The sequence below is a fragment of the Diadema antillarum genome, unplaced genomic scaffold, assembly GCF_040938485.1.
Source record: "Diadema antillarum isolate AM-2024a unplaced genomic scaffold, OU_Dant_1.0 scf00000014, whole genome shotgun sequence".
NCBI classification, from domain to species: Eukaryota; Metazoa; Echinodermata; class Echinoidea; order Diadematoida; family Diadematidae; genus Diadema; species Diadema antillarum.
In genome coordinates this window covers 6,450,219-6,458,069 of record NW_027270903.1, presented here as the reverse complement: position 1 = coordinate 6,458,069, position 7,851 = coordinate 6,450,219, and the positions used below count along the sequence as shown (strand labels likewise).

The 7,851-nt window shown below is 37.8% G+C and overlaps 1 long non-coding RNA gene across 2 annotated transcripts; it reads left to right on the top strand.

Annotated features, from left to right (window-relative positions):
• Window positions 1-4,401: 4,401 nt before the first annotated feature.
• LOC139723106 (uncharacterized) lies at window positions 4,402-7,313 on the top strand. 2 transcript variants are annotated; one of them, XR_011710327.1, is made up of 4 exons: window positions 4,402-4,509; window positions 5,633-5,901; window positions 6,353-6,497; window positions 7,258-7,313. It is a non-coding gene; the product is annotated as an uncharacterized lncRNA (long non-coding RNA). The 2 variants fall into 2 exon arrangements; XR_011710325.1 differs by lacking the exon at window positions 4,402-4,509 and having other exon boundaries at window positions 5,381-5,901.
• The last annotated feature ends 538 nt before the right edge of the window (window positions 7,314-7,851 follow it).

Below are 7,851 nucleotides of genomic sequence, written 5' to 3'. Positions count from 1 at the left end.
TTCTTCAGAAATGGTCCCCGTGCACCCCCCCCCCCCAAAAAAAAAAATCTACGATAGGTCAAAGGTCAAAGATCAAGTGAAATACATGCTCTCCTATTCATCCAATTAAACCTAGGTCAAGGAAGGTGACCATTCAACACATTTGTGACAAACATGCCATTATAATATTTTGCCAATTTTGTGAAAATGTAATCACACATTGTCCACATGTACTATAGACCTATTAGGAGAATCATGCATTATGGCGGAGGCATACCAGTCGTCATAGCGACATTTCTAGTTTAATATTACAACGAAGATTACGACTATTATTAGCAGTTGGTAATTAAGTGGTGTACGAAGACTAACTCAAACAATACATCATTATATGAGTGGCTATAATGTACAATTGATAAAAACCCAATAAATCTGTTTTTTTTTTTCAGGTTATACAGTGCGTATCAAAAAAAAAGGTAATCCAACTTTGGCGGGCTACTACTTTACAATTGTCAGCTATGGAGAGCTCAATGTTTTAATTCTAATGATATCACAAACCATCGAAAGCTATGCTGCCGGCTGAAAGCAATAACAAATTTACTTCTTGTATATTATAGAAAGAATGGCCACGCGAAAGTAACAAGATTAATGCTCTGTTACTGGGAATTTGAAAACAATAATGACATTGTTTCCATTCCTGTTGTGTCGTTTGTTGTTGGCGTGTTTCCTTTCAAAGAGTGAAAGTAGTAGTAGGTTAATAGATGTCGGCGTTAAAGCTTGTACAATATAACAATATTGGTCACAGTTTATTATTCCGAAGGTTCATTTTTTTCCCCAAAGGTTCGTTATTCCGGAGGTTCGTCATGATATAGATAAACGGGCCCAAATTAGTTATTGCTGAAAGCAATAACAAATTTACTTCTTGTATATTATAGAAAGAAAGGCCACGCGAAAGTAACAAGATTAAATGCCCTGTTACTGGGAATTTGAAAACGATAATGACATTGTTTCCATTCCTGTTGTGTCGTTGGTTGTTTCCTTTCAAAGAGTGAAAGTAGTAATATAGTAGGTTAATAGATGTCGGCGTTAAAGCTTGTACAATATAACAATATTGGTCACAGTTTATTATTCCGAAGGTTCATTTTTTTTTTCCCCAAAGGTTCGTTATTCCGGAGGTTCGTCATGATATAGATAAACGGGCCCAAATTTGTTATTGCTGAAAGCAATAACAAATTTACTTCTTGTATATTATAGAAAGAAAGGCCACGCGAAAGCAACAAGATTAAATGCCCTGTTACTGGGAATTTGAAAACGATAATGACATTGTTTCCATTCAAAATTCAAAATGGTCACCTTCCTTGACCTAGGTCTAATTGGATGAATAGGACAGCATGTATTTGGGGATTTTAGGACTTTAACTTGACTTTGGCCCTTTCATAAGTTTATGCATTAAGTAATTTTCAAGGTAAATTTTCAAAGTGTAATTTTTCTTTCTTTCTTCGCCGATTTCGATGAGATTTGATTTGGGGGGGGTGCACGGGGACCCTTTCTGGCTGCTAGACTAATTGGTCAAACTGGTCGAATGTCATGTAATGACCAGAAAATTACGTGATTTTAACGTCGATCTTATTGAAATGTATATAGGCCTATTCATGACGTCATGTAAGGGAGCTTCTAATGACGTAAACTTTAGGTCAGTTTTCTGACGTATCTATTACCTAATATTAGTGACGTATTAATGACGTAAAATTTACGTCAATTTTGCGACGTATTTTTCACATAATTATTAACAACGTATTAGTGATGCAAAATCTACGTTGCTTTGAGACGTATTTATCGCGTCATAGTTATGAACGTCGTATTGATATCGAGAAATTTACGTCAGTTTTGCGACGTATTTATGACGTCATATTAGCGACGGACTAAAGACTTAAGATTTAAGTCAGTTTTGCGACGTATTATTCAGGTCATATTTGCGACGTATTACTGCCGTTAAATTTACGTTGCTTTGCAACATATTTTTTTTTTCGTTACATTAGCGACGTATTAATGACTTAATATTTACGTTGTTTCTGACGTATTTATGACATTATATAAGCTACTAATTAAAAACGTAAAGTTTACGTCAGCTTTGCAATGTAGATAGGACCAGTGGCGTATCTAGTGAAAACGGCGCCCGGGACAAGCGCGAAAATTGCGCCCCTAATTTCTGAAAAAGACTAGTGTTCAACCCCAACCCCATCCCGGTAGAGACTTTAAGCAAAGTCCACATGATATGCTTTTCAAGCCTTTAAAAGGGGTCTTTTGAGGGTGATTTAAATGTAATGAATTTTGATAAATTTTGGCGAGCGAGCGCAGCGAGCGAGCCGAAAATTTGTGTATTTCAGCTGACAACACATGGAATTCTTGTCATTTTTTGCTTATCAAATCGTACAATCTAATCAAGATAGTGACGACCTTATAGATAACGATTTATCTATACCAACAAACTGAGTACTTTAAAAAACATTCTAAACCAGAGGGGCATTTCATGAAGCATTTTGTCCGACAACTTGTTGCACAAAATTTGCTTTCAGCCAATCAGAAGCAAGGATTTCAGTAGCTTTTAACAGTTTGTCAGACGAAATATCTGACAAATTGCTTCATGAAATGCCCCCCCCCCCCATGTACGCGCGAGTGAGCCAAAATTTGTATATTTCCGCGTCATCATCACGTTTTGTTCTTATCTCCTTTTTAATTTTGATAAATTTTGGCGAGCGAGAGCAGCGAGCGAGCCGAAAATTTTTGTATTTCAGCTTACAAAACTTGGAACTCTTGTCATTTTTTTGCTTATCAAATCTTACAATTCTAATCAAGACACAATGTATAGTGACGGCCTTATATAGATAACGATTTTTACCAACAAACTATAATAAGGAATTGAAGAAATACTCTAAATTAGTACGAGCGAGTGACGCGAAATTTGTATATTTCCGCGTCATCATCATCACGTTTTGTTCTTATCTCCTTTTTGTTTTGATAAATTTTGGCGAGCGAGCGCAGCGAGCGAGCCGAAATTTTTTGTATTTCAGCTTACAAAACATGGAACTCTTGTCATTTTTTGCTTATCAAATCTTACAATTCTAATCAAGATATAGTGACGGCCTTATAGATAACGATTTTTACCAACAAACTGAGGGCTTGAAGAAATACTCTAAATTAGTACGAGCGAGTGAGCCGAAATTTGTATATTTCCACGTCATCATTACGTTTTGTTCTTATCTTGTTTGATTTTTTGGCGCCCCCCCCCTTGTGTGTTCGGAACCGTTGGCGCCTTCTTTTGATCCAATTGGCGATCGCTTCAGAACGAAAGAAATTGCAGCCGCTGCTCAGTGAAACATTTTGTCTGCTAAATATAAAATGACATGTGTGAACACAATAGACATTGTCATTTTGTCGGCTTCATCATCAAATTTTGTTCTTACCTTCTTCTTCTATATAAAATTTATAGAGCGAGCGCAGCGAGCGAGCCAAAAATTGTATTTCAGCTTACATAGAATTCTTGTGTGAACACAATAAACATTGTCATTTTGTCCGAGTCATCGTTATGTTTTGTTTTTATCTTTTATTTGATTTGGTTTTCTGCCCCCCCCCCCCCACCACCATTCTTCCTCCACCCCCCCCCCCCCCCCCCTTCCGGTGAGTTTCTTCTTCTTCTTCTTCTTCTTTTTTTCTTTTTTTTTCTTCGTTTTTTCTTTTTTCTTCTTCTTCTTCGTTTTTTTTTTTTTTGCGCCCCAAAGGAGTGGCGCCCGGGGCACGTGCCCCCCTTGCCCCCCCCCCCCCCCAGATACGCCACTGGATAGGACGTCATATATCTAACGTATTACAGACGTAAAATTTAAGTCAGTTTGCGCCATATCTATGACATCATATTAACGGCGTGTCACTGACGTCAAATTTACCTTGCTTTTTGACGTTTTTAGCACGTCATTTTAGCGACGTATTTCCTGATACTAGAGGCACGTCAGAATGACGTACTCTCTAAAAAATTTCGAGTGAATAATTCACTCCTCGGAAGGAGTGAATAAAATTTCACTCAATTAAGAGTGACTTTCACTCGTTGTCGAGTGAATTTCACTCTTGTAACGAGTGAAATTAAAGTGAAACCCATTCGCCGAGTGAATTCCGAGTGAAAATTAAGCCGAGTGAATTCCGAGTGAATACATGATTAAACGCATTTGGCTAGGCCAATAGAAATTGAGAATTCCCCTGTCATGTGTTTACTCTAAGCCAATCACCAGCCGCAATTTCCCCTGGCTTGGGCGCGGGCAGGTTTACCTGAAGAGCGATGCGTCGCCTGTGCGTGGACTGTGACACTGTGTGCAATTGCGTGCTGTGTGCTAGCTGTGCGTGTATTATGCATAGGATCACAGATTTACGTGCGTGTACGTGTAAGTGCAATCGTGAGAATCTGAGCCTGGATGTCGTGATGGACGGGAGAAAATGTCTGTCTTCAAATTGAGTGGGGCGGAGATATTATTCACATTTTTGAAGGTAAGCAAACCATAGATCGATCTAATTATACCTCTCCGTAAACGACCATTTATGTAAGTTACCTTTAGGGTTCTATACGAATAGCCCCGGGCCCGTCCTGGCGCTCCTTCGAACAATAATGTACAATGGTTTGTACACAGTTAGCTATATGGGGCTGGTCATACCATAGAACACCTTACGAACAGCTAGAATCCGAGGCCGAAACTCAGCTGATGGTACACGCTAGGTGTTGGGATCTAATAATACGTTGAGTCTTTAGACAACACTTTAATTGTACACGTTGGGATCTAGGGCTTGAACTATTCAAAAAAAAAAAAAAAAAATGAGTGATGAATGAAACGTTGGTCGTTAGTCATTGAATTGACATTCGTAAGCATATCATCACAAAGAGATTACTGTGGTCGAGTGTAGAGATCGAACTTAGGGTCCTAACTGTTACTAAGCTGTGCTATTTAAAGCAATACATTAGAAGCGCCTAGCGCCAGGCACGTACTCTACATTGCTATTGTTGAGTTGACATCCGAATCACTGACACTGGTCTGTGTTGCCAGATGAGATGGTGATCTCGATCAGTACGGTAATAAAGAATGGTGAAATTTGGTGATTTATGATTATTGTTCATTATATACACTGTATGTAGTAAAAAGGACTTTTATTTGCCGCTACATTTGAGCATCCAAACAGCTGGGAGAATACCACGTACACTAGCTCCCACGTCATGTGTCGTGATCGTCTACTACTGTACTAGGTAAGAAGTATGATGCGTGTACTGTTCATGTTAAGTGTTGGTCCACTGTCACATCACACTTCTAGCTGAAGATCAGCGTGCTCACACATCATGGAGATCGATCCCCCTTGTAGCAGACGATGACTGGTACTATTTTCAACATTGTTTTTTATGAAAGTTACAGGTGACCTTAGGTATTGAAATTTGGCAGAGATCATCTTTGGGTCTTTAATTCTAACATTAAATATGCTGATGTAGCTAAAAAAGTAATTAGGCCTACTAGCTTTTGTAGTGGTGCTCACTTAGTATTTGTGTGGACAAAACAACTGCATATTGTCTTGTGGAAATGAGTTCTAAATCCATTTCTGAACCTTGTGTTTTCATACTTTCCTCCAGATAAGGACGTAGACATGACAGCTCTTCGGGAGTGATGGTGATTTAAAGGAACTCGGTGTAGGGGTCATCATTTGGAGAACAAAGACAGATACTGATAGCTGTACAGTCTCTGTCACACGAAGAGGGTGCAGATCACCAGATTGCAAAGTACCAGATGTGGTCATACAACGACTAGCCATTGAATTCAGGGTTGACGAATGCTGGAAACACCGGGCCAACATCAGCGAAGGAGCCTCTGAGATATGGACTTCCATTGCATTAACCCTGCTGTAAGCTATTCTGTTGTTTTCCACAATGATTAATGAAGGGAGACTAGTTTGAAATTGATTTATATTTATTTTACATTCTAGAGTCTTAGTAATTACATAAGAGGCTACATTAAGAGACTGAATGCTTGGTTGGATTTGTTTTGTTTGAAGAAATGATTTTCAAGATACTTCATGGAGCAGTTTTGGAGCTGTCCTTCCCTCTGACAATGAATGTCTTGACAGGTTAGTACTTGTATTTAAGAAAAATGTGTACCGTGTACTTGCCGTATCGACAGAATTGAAAACCATGTTATGGTCAGTCTTGAGTTGTGTAAGTAGAGCTGTTGCTTATGTCAAATATGTATGTTAAATGATTTTGCTCTTCAAGTTTATAATGTAAACTGGAGGAACCTACTATCCTCATGCCATTTGTATTATTCATAAAACCATTAAATTTTATTTATTTGCCCAGGAATTCAACACACACATCACTTCAAGGGGGAAGAGATACTTCAAAAGCTGAGGGAAGGAGTTCTGACTGTTCCGAGGAGACATCTGCACATCAAGATCATTGCAGCATATTTGTTGTTGAAAATGGAAGCAGAAAACTGTACAGCGTAAGTTCAATTATTTAAAATATTATTATTATTCATATATTATTACTATAATTTGAAAATTGGTCTGGAATACCAGTTTCCCATTGTCATGTTTTGTACTACAATGTACATTTCCATCCAATATATAACCATGTAATTTGCCTGTTCTTATTTTATTTTTTTTTTTGGTCTTCTTAAGTATAGAGAAAAGCAGACTAAAATTTGCCCCCCCCCCCATCAAAAAAAAAAAGGAAAGAAAGTAGAAGGGACTGGTAAGTATAACATTGTTAATGAAGTGATGGTTATAGATTTAAAAATAAAGACTGGTATACTTGTATGAAACATGTAAACAGAGTGTACGTACAAGACTCCACGCTGACTTATTTTCGTGGTAGCCCCATCGGGCCACATGTATATTGATTTGATAATAGTCCTAATACTTATGATTTAATCATCACAGTGATTAATAAAAAAGTGGGAGTTGATGTGCCATGAAGTTCAATGGATAATCACATCTTGTATAAATTTTTCTACTAACTGTGCACATTCACACTTAACCTATCTGCATGAAATTTTCATATGTATTAACTGATATCTGGATCAAGTAGCAATAAATGTACTTGAAACAGTGTTACTGAATAGCAATAGAAATTAATGCCAAGAAAAAAAAAAAAACATAAAAATAGTTCAGCCCCTTAAAAGATTAAAATGAGGGCCACATTTTTGATGTTTGCGTCGGAGAATATGATTAACATTTTTCTTGCTGTCTTTTTAAATTCAGATACCAAGTAGTGAGCAAAGGATGTTGTAGCCAAGGCAGTTGCGATGCAGTAACCCACTTTGTGAGACACCACACAAGGTGCAAAAGGACATGTAAGTTTATACTCGTAAGTTTATGTGATCTACAACTTTTTTTAGCCCTCTTTAGCAGAAAGATTAAGTGACATACATGGTATCTTATTCATCTAGCTTGCAAAAACTTCAACATTTTAAACTTTTCTCAAGAGCTAGTGGACAGAATTAAGCAACCAAACGAGGAGTTGATCATCCTTGTTTAGTTAGGGGGCAAGGACCCAAAGTTTTTCAGATTATGGGCATGACCCCCCCCCCCCCCCCCCCAAAAAAAAAAAAAAAAAAAAAATGGCCTTTACAGGGAAATTGCATCTATTTCTTAATTAACTCATTGTGCAAATATACGGGCAATGTGGGGATTGTGATGTACCTTCTCATAGATGTCTAATAAAGTTGTGTGCAGATTGGCCTGATTCCATGACTTAGGTTCGATGAACGTTAACTTCAACGTAACGTAATGTAACTAAAGTTCCAACATGCCAGTTGCGCCATTCATTTATAGTAAACCTATTCTCGTTTTCTT